We start from the raw sequence: 13,959 nt of genomic DNA, 5'->3' as shown, positions 1-13,959 counted from the left end.
AATTAAGGTAAGGCACTTTTAAAAGATAGATTTCGCTAGCAAAGACATCGTCAGTATATCTTATTTCACTTGAATTATTAAGAAAAAATCTTGTAATGGTGTCTTTTCTGCATTGCCAGCTTTGCTAGAGTTTTCTGCTGTTACTGATCAGGAATTAAGGTCGACATTTATCTTGCAAGGGTCAAGGTGATTTCTATAATTACATATTCTGCATTGACAATTATTCAGCTGATTATCAACGTAACAACTGCACAAAATTCGTTTAGTGGCCGTATTCTAAACGGCTACCAGATCTTAAGCATACATCTGTGGCATCCGCGTATCTTTAAAAATTGGGCTAAACATGCATCCTTAAATCTCCAATTGGCGCTGGTCTAGAATCCTATCACATTTATTTTAACATTAACCAAACAAGTTGTCAAACTTGAAATTGCAAGAAAGGCATAAATATGTAATAATAGATATTATAATAATAATACTTTTTACCCACCCAAAGCCCAAACGCTAACTCGCACCCTAACTCAAAAATCGTTAGCAATATTAACATCGGACGGAAATGTGGTAGGATTCTAGACCAGCGCCCTCTTTTTTGTGCAAGCCCTAAATTGAATACCACGCTCCTTGTTTTGAAACCATGTCAAAATACGGGTTCGAACAAGTCTGCTAGACTGCTTCGATCGGCGGCAGCCAGCCTTCAATGGCCTGAATTACGCCGTCACAGGTTGAATTTGTTTGTGGAACAAACACGTTTAAAAGCCTCGTCTGGCCGACGAACAAAAGTCCAATTCGGGCTCTCGAGCGTTACGTGACGTAATAAAAGGCGATCTGTTACAACACAGTCGTCGCTTTGTTCACGAAACTCGGCTGAGATGTAATAGAGGAAATCCGATAGCCGGTGTTGAGAATAGGTTTCGCTTTTGGCTCAGCTACGCTTTGCTGCAGCTAACCAACTATTCAACTTTCTGCTGAATTTGCAAGGCAGTTCGGTGCACCTAAACTCTATTGATCAGGCTGCAAGGCCTTAGGGTGTTTATTCTAAGTTCTCGGTAACATGTGATGTTTTTATTTGGTAGGTTATCTTTTTTTACTTTATGAGGTTAAATTTGTCGTTTTCTAAACACCATGCGTTATCACTTTTATGAGAAATCGTTGGTCATAAAGCAACTTCCGAGGGGCTAGATCACAGATGTTATTAAACACATATGTTTGTGTGTGTCTTTCATTTTATGAGAAACTTTCAATAACCACAAACACTTTGACTATTAAAGTTAAGCTTTCTAAAGAAAAATTTGAATAAGGTTAGATAGGTAAGTAAGCAAAAAAAAAACATTTTTCACTCTACTTTGCTACAAACGTTTCCTATATTTGCTGATAAACTGTAGTAGGCATACATCCCTGCCTAACGAACTGGAAAAACGCCTTATGCTGAATTTAAGCTTACCTACCTAAACTCGCTATTACAAACCATCGTCCAATTTGTAGAATATTTAAAACTATTTTTAAGTTCAGACACAATACTACTTTACTAAATATAGAACGTTTGGCAAACCTTCTGCTGCAATATTTTATAGTTAGGCTTTCCCACCTGGGATTTAGGTAATAAAAATGTGATACAGTCGGCTCTAGGTCTAGCAGACATCAAAGGAACAAGCCTTTATAGGTCGACGGTACATGCGTTTTCACTGCTAAGTAATACTAATACGTATTTTAATTGCTGGCGCTAGTTTACGACTGAAAGGTAAACTTTATCCTTGTAAAGTGCTAAGCCTTTGTACACAATTTGTTTCAAGGGCTTTCAGGAAATTTTGAAGAACGAGGGTGGTAAAGTAAAGATTTAAACATGTCTGACTTCTGGTTAACTTGCCAAGCACATGTGCCATAGAACAGTGGTTCTCAATTGTATGTGAAATCTAATAACTTTTTAGTTGCATACTGTTGCATTATTAAATTTTGGGTTAATTTTCATTTTTGAAGGTACACCGGTCCGCAAAATTTGTTTTGAAATTTTACTGGTCCGTATGCTAAAAAGGTTGAGAACCACTGCCATAGAATATAACAACCCGTTCTCTAATGTCAAACGCTGTGCTGGTAAATAACAAAAAAACTGTAGCTGTACTGCGACATTTTACCAACTTTTAGCAGTTCGACTGGCCACGTCAATAGTAGCTGGTTACTTCTTTTCTGCCCTGTTTTTATCAAGTTTCTCCTGTTTATTTTATTATTTTTAGAGCTGCTGAAAAGACACTTTAAAATCGATTGCCATCATAAATCGGCCTTACTAAAGCTGCGACAAAAACACACTTCGAAAAACAAGCTGTTTAAAGACAGATGGATGACTTTAATAAAATAGTCACGTACACACTTTGGCGGTACAACAACATTAAAACTCAAACCGACTTTCCAGCAATCATTTCCACCTCGTTGCGCCGTTTGCTGCGCAGCAAAGCAGACCCTTCGCCACAACTGAGAACTGGCAGTGCTTGACAAACTTTGAATGGGCTCCCAAAAAGCACCACCGACTGATAACTGTACCAATATTGGCCTTCGTATTACTACGAAGACTTCGGGTGTACACACGGCATGACTAATTGGGGCTCGCGTCTAAAGTAAGCAGCAAAATCTTCGCCTACACCTGGATGATCTCATAAACGGGGCCGGGCCTAGGCGCAGTTTGCGCGTGCTTCGTCAATTCGAATATCAACACCGCATTGTGGCGTCATAAACACCCCTTGTTCGTCACCGTTGATCACACGAAGATCGAATTCGACAAGTGCGTAATGAGCATTACTGTGTCACCGCCTGGCCGGACCAACGCTCGCCTGCCGACTTGCTTCACTGAAATTGGACGAACCAAGTGACCTTAACTACAGTCTAGCCCCGTTGCCGAGGTGACAATTACTCAAAAAGATATTGGGATAATAACAGGGTAGCCTAGGATTGCCGGTGTGGCTTCTTGCATGAGGTTAATGGATAAACGCCCGGCTAAGCCTTACAAGCACACGCCCAAACTCCGCTGGGAAAGAGTTAAAATATAGGTCAGTCGTGTTTATTTTCTCCTCTTTGTACGTCAACAAGTGATAGTCGAAAACTAGGCCCTGCTTTCAGCCATCCATCCACTACCTGCTGTAGAAATTACCCAGGGTTGCCAGATGAAAAAAATAAAAAAAGCCAAACTTACTCTATTTTTTGGAATTTTTTCTTGGCAATTTTTTTTGTTTTCGCAAATCTTTCTTAGCAATTTTTTTCTTTTTGTGATATTTTTTGGAATTTTTTTCTCTTTTTGTGTTAGTTTGATCTCTTCCTAACATGACACTCATGACGATTTGGAATGAAACGAAAAAAGCCTAAAAAAGCCAAATTTCATTTGGATTTTTTTTTGAAAAAATAAAATCCAAAGAGGTTCAAAAAAAGCCCAAATTTTTAAATTTGGCTTTAAAAAATCCTAACTGGCAACCCTGAAATTACCTCTAGTGCTAAGAATACAGTGGAAAAGTGACGCAACACATTTTTTCTCGTGACAATATGACACATCACAATGAATCAAGGACATTTTGAATAATTTAAAGATTAATAGTAGGGACGTTTTATGGACCTTTTAATATTTTCCTTAAATTTTGGCACAAAACCATAAGTGTAGCAGCTAAGTTGATAACAAAACCATGCTCCATACCATTAGGATGATTAGGTTAAAGTTCTGCTGCCTTAAAATATCAATAATGATGCAAGAAAAACTTCCATTCTTGTTTTTGTTAATAAAGCATCATAATGTTCACTTAATTTAAAACTGTTTTTCTTATTTGATCATTTTGCGTTTCTCTATAAACAAATAATCTCTCTTTGCACGAATTATCTTGAAAATAAGCATTAGGCCTATAACTTTTATACTATACTACTACGAAGGCATTATGACAAATACGCTTATGGATCTAAACATGGCAGATTTGCTTGTTGCGGAAACATATACACTTCCACAAGAGGCGTGCCAAGGTTCAAGCAATAAGGGCGTGTAAAAGGCTAGCTTTACTTTATATAACTGGTCAACAAGCCTGTGTAACTCCAAGCTACGGCGAAATACACTGCCAAAACTGTTTCTCAGCCAAGCCAGTCGATGACTAATTCTAAGTTGTCCAAAAGCTAGGAGCAAGCGATAAGGGTCAACGACATACAAAGTCTCTTATCTGGCTGTGTCGGTTTTCTGCGGCTTATGTAACAGGAAAAAGGAAACGCCGGTGGTCAGGCTTCAAGGCCAAGCTGCAATTGAATCCACTTTTAATCGGTTCATCTCACTATCGCCAGCACGGTACCGTCATTTTTGCATACACCCATTTTAGACTTTTTGCGGATACAACTAACTGCTCGTCGCATGAAATGATATTTTCGTAATTTTTTTTTAAATTGTATAATTAAAAAATATAAACAAATAACCGTTGAGTAAGAGGGGTGTTGGACTATTCCATTGCTTTTCAACCTTTAAAAGAATCGTTCGTACTTTGTTATTTCGGTAAATTTTCATCCCCACGAAACAAGCACAGTAAGTTTGCAACCTTAAGTTTTTCCTATTTGAATTAACAACGAAAGGTTTTGTGTATTAAAACCGTGAGCCGATATAAAATAGATAGCTTAAGCTGCATGAACCACTGAAAGACTATATTACTGTACCTGTAACGCAAATGGGTGCACCAGCTTATTTAATTACTGTTTTAGACCTAATGAAAAATATTATGCACAATTTTCATCCGCACATTTATTCGCACAACGTTTGTCATTCGCATTACAATTTTTTCATCTGCACAAGTGCGTACCATCCCACGGGTTTAAAAGCACTGGGCTACTCTCTACTTGCGCGAACTCGAGCTATTGCAGCAATATTGCATTTGACGTGCGCAACCCAAATAATGTTCAAACAGTGGTGATGGGCGTTTTTTGACATGCAACTGGCCACCTTGGATTCAAAACAACTGACGCTTCTAACCTCTGCGAAAAAAACTTCTGCAACTCAGACTTACAACACTCCCCGATTTGTGTCACGTCAGCGCAAGACAATCCCGTCGCAGTTTCATCAGACACCGGTAAATTATCCAATTTTTTCGAACGAGAAAATTTCCCTCCGACACTTAAATCGATCGAAATCGAGACACTTGTGTCCGCAGCTTGCAGTCCCATGAGTAACCCCGGTCCCGAAATCTGATACCTCTATCTGACTATCTGGCTGCATATAAATGCACTTTCGGGCCCTTGACGAGCGATACATAATCGTACAAGTTTGAACCTAAAGCCACCAGTGTTTATTTAGATGGAGTTTAATGCTCCGGTCCTATGGCTCCAGGCTAGGTTGACCAGTCTGCAAAAAAAGCTTTTCCCGGTATAGAGATAGCTTCAATTGAGCGCCGCGGGTGTGCGACTAATGCTGTGACGATTTGGCGACAGTTTGTTTATAGTTTTATTTTCACCCGAAATCAATCGATTCCAGGCTGCTGTCTAACTGGACAACAGGGTTTCATTGACATTACACGTGAAAATCGCTGATCAAAAATGCTCAAAACAATTTAGATATATCCAGATAGCTGCTCGGCTATAAACAGCAAGCGCCACAGATTTTTTTCATCTTCATAGCAATCTTTGTAAATTTGCAAATTTGCGTTTATACGAAGTCGAATGTAATCCAACGAAATATAAAAAATAATGAAACTAATGACAACAATCCAGGCAGTTTGCAAGAGTAAAATGTTCAAGTGGTATCAATTCACTTTATATTTGCTAATCTCTTTCGTTGCTTATCTCTCGACATGTGTATGCAAATAATCCCGACGCGCAACTTGTTCACAACTGACAAATTCCGTACGATCTGCAACCTTATTATATCCGCCTTACCTTATCAAACAATAAACGTCTTGCAGCTATCAACGACTAAGTTAAATCAGCCCCTTCACGCGAACCGCACAAGAAGCAAAGTTGTTTAATTCTTCTAAAAGGTTAAAACATCATATTTGCCCCTTTACGCGAACCGCATAAGAAGCAACGTTGTCAAATTCTTCTAAAGGTTAAACATCACACGAAGCATGAAGCGCAATACAGAGAGAGCGAACTGGTCAATAAAAGCCGATGGAGTTTCCGCTGAATTCATTCAGCACTCAGCCTCGGTTCGCTTAGCCTAAGACGATGCAAAACGACAAGAAGGGGCACTTTCCAACCAATAACAGAATCTATCTCGAGCAGTCCAGTCAACCGTGCGCCAACTTCAACCTCAAGTGTAGCAAATGAAAGGCGAAACCAAGCCAGTCTTGGGACGCAGCAAACCACAAAAGTGAAACGAGTGCTTTCTACAGGGACAAAACCAAAATTGGATAGGCTGACTTATCAGGGGTTTCGGGTGATCGGTCTGCCACTTGCAAAAACTAGCGTTCTGCTCGCAGAAATGCCAACTATTTTAAGCTGCAAGGGTGTGGCTTAAAGCAATTACCACTGTCAGGCAATTAAGGCACCTCGTTAGCTATGATTGTAACCGCAATGGAGGAAAGAAACATTTTGATTAACTGTGAATTAAATCAGGAGAAAGGGAAAATTATTTCGCAGTGTCAATTGGCATAACTACGTGAAGGCTTTGACTGAAACGGTCGTAAGCAAAAGTGTGAAACGCAACAATACTTTTTGCCCTAAATTGTCCTTTTCAACGTATCTAGTTATGCAAGTTGTACACTGAAGATCGGCCGAACTTTTAGTAAGTAAGCTTTTACGAACCATTCGAAACTCAATTTCCTCTAAATCGCGGCAAACAAAACCTGAGAAAAACAACCAGCTATCCCTCATAACGCGATGAAACTGATAAATCTTAAGTGTTTGATGCACCTAACAACGGCACAAGGCTATAAGCTGGCTAAATGCGACACCCAGACTAAACGCAGGCATCAGCGTGGCGCGTACGGCCGTAAACGATACCACTCCATAGCCTGACTCATAATCGAACGAACACCAGTCGCACAGCGCACAGCAGCAGCACACGGCAATATAAACCGTTCCATTCAGGCCCGCTGTAAGTACTGGCTTTAACCACCGCAGTCGAGCAGCCTCAAAGGTCCCCTGTGTATTCAAACGCGCTCAGGCGCGACGGCGACAGGTCAAGCGTATCGCGACAGACCGAGCCGCGAAATTATATCTCGTCGAAGGGCTGGACTCGAGCATTTCAAGAATTTCATCAATTTTCCTCTGTTGCTTGTTGTTGTAATTATTATTGGAACGTGGAATGACCTATGTTCTACGATGAAAAGCAATTAATAAGATCTGAAGCAAAAAGGTTTGCGCCACTCAAGTCAAAGTCAATATTAAACTTTCCCCTGGTTTGCTGTAATGTTTAGAGATTGGAACATTACTGTGATTGCGATAGCACCGTGTCACTTATGTTTATCTTTAGTTACGTTGTTGGTGATATTGGAAAATAGGTACTGTTTGTTCAACCACTTAAATTACCTCCTTTTTAGATATGAAAGACACACACATATGTGTTTTAATAACAACTGTAATCTAGCCCTTCGGAAGCTGCTTTTTGACCAACGATTTTTGTAGATAGTTTTAAAACTGTTTATTTATTACAGGACATCGATTCTTCGACATTATCTAATTTAATATCGCTTTTTAAACTAGTTATCAATGTTTTGTTCTGTTCAAGCACCTTTACTATGTTGCCAAAAGACCATATGGGAATATTTTTATAAAGCCAAACGTCTCCTAAATATGCTTTATTGCAGTGTTTGTAAACCGTTTTTCGCGGCGACCCTACTACTAATCGTAAGTCTAACAACGAAGCTTTGACGACACAGTTCTATTCACATGACTTTTTTAGTAAACAAAACATAAGACAACTACCATAAACAAGTTAGAATTTTAGTAATATGGGTCATGCTTTGGTATATCTCTCACAGTTTTTCTCTAATTCTGAAGAAATCGTTTTATGGACCGGTCTCAATTAATCTAACCATGTTAATTACTGCAGTCGGCGACTCAACCAAATAAACGGAGACACAATTTTGGTCGTAACACATGGGTTGTAAACACTACATTATTGCCCCGTGCGAAATTTTCAGGCGTTTTTTTGAAATCACAACCAATAATATTTGTAACGCTAACTCACATAACTGCATTTTTCTCACAAAACGTGAGTAAACCATTTAGTTTTTTCGTATAGCCGAATTTTAAACAGGTCTCTGTCTATAAATTATTTTTTTTATTAAACTGGAATTTTTATAGCCCTTTTTTGTTCGTGGAATTTTCAAACCACGTATTTTATTGCGCAAAAAATGAGAAAAAATAGGTATTTGTTGACAAATTACAAATAATTTTTTCTTGTTTAGGGTTTCTTAACCGTCGCCCTCAGTCCCCTAAGAAAGGGGGCACGAAAAACAGGCCATGAGCGTATAATAATTATTTTCCAGTAAAACCCAAATCTGCGGTTTCTATTATGACTTCGCAAACTTTCCTTGCTGATGATAGTCCATGGAGGATATTTTGTTGGTTAGAGGTATACAACATATTCAGGGTTTGCTGTAGAGTCATTTTCATTATTACTTTTCCATGACCACTAAAGAGCGTTGGAATGGCGTTCAACTAGGAATTATATCGTGATCCAATTAGTAAGTCTTAGCTGCTGTCTGCACCACAACATTTGTTTGGCAGGATTATGTTTGTTGTCTCCATGAACGAAGGCCAATTTTTCTTATTTGGCCCTGCAACCGATGGATTTTAAATTTTTCTAACCCCTTTTAGTGGTACAAACATTTTGTTAAGACTTGGTGAAGGTCGTACTGACCAACAACAAGTTTGAGCTTATTGACAAGTAAAAAAATATTTTGATCAAATAGCAGACGTCAAATTAATATATTTTCCCTTTGAAAAATTCATTCTATTTATCAAATAATACACTAAAACGTGGCTTTCATAGACCCCATAAAACTAGTTTACGAGCATCTAAGAGGTAAACGGACCCCAGTTTAAGAAACCTGCAATACAGCTAAAAGTGTCACAAATTGAACACTTTCAATAAATAAATAGAGGAACCAGGTGGCACTGTATTAAGACAAAATGTATTGGATTCTCCACAAACTTTTACACAACCGTGCTTCATCAGGTCAAAGTATAAATGTAAACAATTAAAATGCACGTATAAGTACAACAGGGAGTAAAAGGCGATAAGAATTGTGACGCTTGTGCTTTTAGGTGTATTTTAATTGTTTGTATTTCTACTTCGACCTGATTAAGCACGGTTGTGCGAATGCTTGTCGAGAATTCAATACAATTTGGCTTTACATAGTGCCACCTGATTCCTCTATTTAGAATTAGACAAATACAGCCATATACAAAGATTTCAATAAACAAAACACTCACCATATCTCCTGAGGTCGCCACTTCTTAGCGACCAAGTGCAGTTGGTACAACTGGATTGTCGTCGGCGGTTCTCGTAACCCGAGGTCAGTTGACTCCACGACGGAAAGGTCTGTTGGACTGGAACATCCCATTGGTCGCTCTCGTAATCCCAACAGGAGTCGTCGGTGGGAATCATTTTGGTGCGAACAATTTTAAACGGGAATAACTAAGCTGAAAGTGTACACCAAAAAACAATTAGATCAGTTTTTCGCAACCTTTTTAGGCTTCCCTACTGAAATTATGAATAGTTCGCGGTACCCTTTGCTCGTATTTTTGCTGAGTAGTTAACTGTAACGTTACAATAAATGAGATTGAAACAGCACATTAACTGTGCAACTAGGTTGAAAAAAACTTTTTAATTTTTGGCACTTTTATCGTGGGCCTACACAAAAATTGCATCAAGAAGCTTAGTAATAGGGCAAAAATTGAAATCCAAAATAATTTGAAATACCTCTCGGCACTCTTGAGCGTTAAAGATGTCACCCTAGAGAGAACCCCGGTTTAGAACCACTGAATTAGATTTTAGGTTAATCAGGGGGCACTATATAAAGATAAATAATATGGAATTCTTCGACAAGCTTTCCACAACCGTGCTTCATCAGGTCAAAGTAGAATGTTAGCAATTAAAATGCCACATATAGATTATATAATTTAACAAATTTCATACCAGCCCAAAATTAATTATGTTTAAAACCGGCTGTTAATAATAATCAAACATCGTGCAAAAATCTCAACAATAAATAACGGGGTTTATTTTGTCAACCTCACTAACGATCATTGCATAGTTTACTTTTCTGTCAGAATAGACGGCGCAGAGCTCTTTACTATTTAAAACTTATTATTCAAGAGCTGTTATTTTGCGGTATAATTAAACACAAACTTAATTTGATGCACGATGAAACTTTTAAAACTGCGAATTAATCTCAGCAAAACGCATCTTGTGACCAATTTTTGTGAAACAGCCAATCTCCGTTCCATACAAAAGTGCGACTTTAGTTCACCTGGTGGACATTTATATAATCGTCGCGGACACGAAAAAAGTTTCGAATTTCACAGTTGTACGATGTGAGCGCAAAAGCGATCAAAAAATCCCCGTTAGAAAGGCAGAAAAACAACGCGATCTCATCGTTTCCTCGTATAAACGCGCATTACAATGCGCAACGCTACCGATCACAACAACACAACCAGTGACTGGCAATTCTCCCAACCCCTTTGTCTGCCGCAAAGTGAAACTTTTGGAGATTCGGCCTTTGCATCAGCAAAGACCGCAGCGGTGCATTGAGTGGTCGTGTTTACCTGGGCCGCGGCGAGTCTAGACTCGGGCGATTTTCTGGCAAATATCGCCGCGGAGACGACGGCGCTTTTGCGTGGGCGGGCCGGGGTTTCGCGCTCATTAGAATAGAAACGTGCTTTTGCGTGCATACGATTATATATAGGCTATTGAACAAAGCCGCTCGTCGTGAACTGATTCCTTGCGGTGTGACACTTAGATCATAACCAGAAAGGTTAAGCTGTTAAAAAAGGTAAAAAAAATCTTACGTGACGGGGTCTTTCACCGGATTCCTTCGGGTGGTATGCTGCCATTTTTGTTTCCGGGTAACGCCGGTTTTATTGGGGGCAGTAAAATACTAAAATTATTATATACACTTACACTGATATTAACACTTTCACCATAAACAAAAAAGTGAAGATTTGCGCAGTTCAACTCTGGCCTAATGCGCAGTTCAACTCTGGCCCTACCTCCAAGTGGCGGCACCGTCTCCCTATGGGAGATCGGTTGTCCCGAGTATTGTGCCTGAACAAATTCTGACATTTCAGGCATTTCCGGTCTACTTTTTGGCCAATGGAAATAAAAGGCCACTACACCTTCACCATTTAATTTACATTACGTTTTTCGCTTTCTTTTGATCAGTAAAAATAAAAAAAAACATACAAAAAAGGTGGCGTACCGTAAACAATTTTGGGCAAATCTACACCCGGTTTAAAAATAACCGTTCAGCGACTGTGGTTTTCTTAATTGCTTAACCGGATTAAAAGCATAGAAATCTTTCCAAAATGCATCAGTGTTTCTTTTCAAAATAATGCATCATTGGTTTGTCTTCTTTCCAAAATGCTTCATTGTTTTGTGCAAAATTACAGTTTTTTCTGAAATAACTACAATGATTTTATTAAAACGATCGACTAAAACCACATGAAGCTTTTCTATCGGAAAAATTAATACGAATATTGACCTGTCTTAGCTTTGTCGAAATGAGTCCAGGTCAAATTTTTTTCGTAAGTGTTTGATGTGTATTTCGGAAATTGGCTGATTAACTTTAAACAAGCGTTTAAATGCCACGAAAAGCACTTTCAAATCAATAAAAAAACATAACCTATTTTAATAGGGTTCCTCATATCCAAACTTCTATGTGGCAGTTTCCAGACACTCTTAAGTTCCAATGGTCGTTTAAATTTAACCCAAATATGCTTGAAAAATCACGGTCGCAAAACAGCAGGGTTGCGTTGGAATACAAGGGTAGAAACGGGGTTCATCTTGCTCTATAAAAATACCCTCACAATACCTTTATCCGCGGTGGCGACCAAGCCAGCAAACCACATGACACTTATCGCACAAAGCTGACCAATTTACTTGTAATTTCGTCTCGACTTCGACAATACGCCGAACCGAGTTAATCCGAGTAGATCCGTTCTGCGGTCGGCTAATCCGTAACGCACTTCCTCGACAAAGTCGCTATCTGTCCGGGGGAAACGGCCGATACGAAAATAACGCGTCGGAGGCGGCGGTTGTAAGAGCACAACAACAGAAGGCTAAATGTTCGCTGATTGTGGACTGAAAGGCTAAAGTTCGCTGCCCATGCTGTTGATATAGGAGAGGGTGTTGTTGAGGGAAGAGGCAGAGATGCCTCTCAACTTAAATCTATTTTATTTAAAATGGGTAAACAAATTAAAAAAGCGGTTTTACCTTGTCAAATAACAGGATGCATAAACCACTACTTTAGATGGATAAGAATCTCATCTGTAGCACAAACTAACCTATACACAGAAGAGCGGATGTGATTCTTTTATACATCGCTCCTCCACTGTAGGCCCGCTAGAGTTTTCTTCTCTCTCTTTTTAATTAAGTCCAATTCAAGCTAACAGAAGCTAGAATCTGTTTGAATTTATAAAAAAAAGTTTTTCAATGAGTCGATTTTCTTTCGTGTCGGGGAGGGTGTTGGTGAGGGGAGGTGCAGAGATGCCTCTCAACCTATATCTATTTTATCAAAAATGCGTAAACAATTTTTGCTCCTGAAGGCCATATAAATTTGCAACCCAACATGTCCTAGCATGACTGTGTTGTTACTAGCTCATCACAGCTAAAAAACGCTCTATGTTGAAATGGTTTGGTATTAGAAAGAGGGCCTTACTGGCCCCGCATGCGTAAGAAAACCCCGCATGCGTAAGAAAGGCTACCTGTTATTTGAACATGCTATGTCCAAATTCAGTAGATTTTGCGTAATACTTTTGCAGATATGTTTGGTAGTAATGGCACTTAATTGGCGTGTCTAATTTAAGGGCTTCTATAAGTATAAACATAAAATTCATTTTGCAATGCATAACTTAAAAAACTTTTAACAATTTGTTTTTCAAGAGCTTTTCAAGTATTTCCAAAGATTTTCCGGCGTTCAACGCAAATACAACGAGTATTGTTTTAAGCCTTAAAAAAGTTGTTTAAGTTATCCATTGCAAATAGCATAACTCGAACATGCATAAAAAACCTTCAAATTTAAGTTCTCTATGCAAGCATTTCATACGTTGTACCCCCTCAAACATTTCCTTGCCTATGTCCCTGCTTATATCATACCGGGCAAGAAAGTGCCATCGAAATGCGGCACGTTCTTCCAGCGCCAAACCACCTTGGTCTACGGAACGCACGGCTACGCAACGCCCACGCGTTCATACGCGCGTATACGCCAGCGAAATAAGCGGTGACGCCGCGTCACGCAAACTGGCGGCCTGCCGCAATCTCGAGATATTGGCTTAAACGGTGTGTTGTCGCTGCTGTAAAGGAAACCGTACGGACAGGAAGTAGATAAGCCAGGAAGCTCGATGTTTGCTGTGCTGTTGCTCTTCGGATGCAACTCTTTCCGTAGTGACGAAGGGAAGTCACCGCGCATTGTCGTCAACCGTTTCCGGCTGTAGTTTAACCTTTAGGCTAGGCGGACGCTTTAAGATCTGAACTGATACGCGTGACAGCATGTCGTATAGCAGGGGTAGCCAACACGGCGATCGCCACATTTCACCTGCTTGATCTCCACATTTCACCTTGTCAATCGCGTCTAATATGTGTTACTTTATTACAGCAGCTGTCGCACACAAGAAACATTAAAATGACAAATTGTTGTCTGGACAAGCCTATCAAAGCGTTTGTTGACGTACTAATTTAACCTCCATCGCTGGTTTGGAATGCATTTAACGCTCAAAATGTTCAATAAGTGTTCTTGTGCCGTTTTTTTGACCAAATTAATTTGCAATTTGCCTTCCGAAAAGCAAACTGTGAAATCG

General features: G+C 39.4%; 1 protein-coding gene across 1 annotated transcript in view; it reads left to right on the top strand.

Moving 5' to 3' along the window:
* Positions 1-569: 569 nt before the first annotated feature.
* The window catches only part of LOC146166684 (uncharacterized), a 142,487-nt gene continuing 129,097 nt past the window's right edge, over positions 570-13,959 (top strand). Inside the window, exon 1 of the mRNA XM_083389142.1 lies at positions 570-582. The gene's annotated coding sequence lies outside the window, so the exon portion shown is untranslated. The remainder of the gene's footprint in view (positions 583-13,959) is intronic.

The sequence above is a fragment of the Ascidiella aspersa genome, chromosome 1 (assembly GCF_963924565.1).
Source record: "Ascidiella aspersa chromosome 1, kaAscAspe10.2, whole genome shotgun sequence".
NCBI classification, from domain to species: Eukaryota; Metazoa; Chordata; class Ascidiacea; order Phlebobranchia; family Ascidiidae; genus Ascidiella; species Ascidiella aspersa.
The sequence above is the reverse complement of the archived record's forward strand: the minus strand, read 5'-3'. Positions and strand labels throughout refer to the sequence as shown.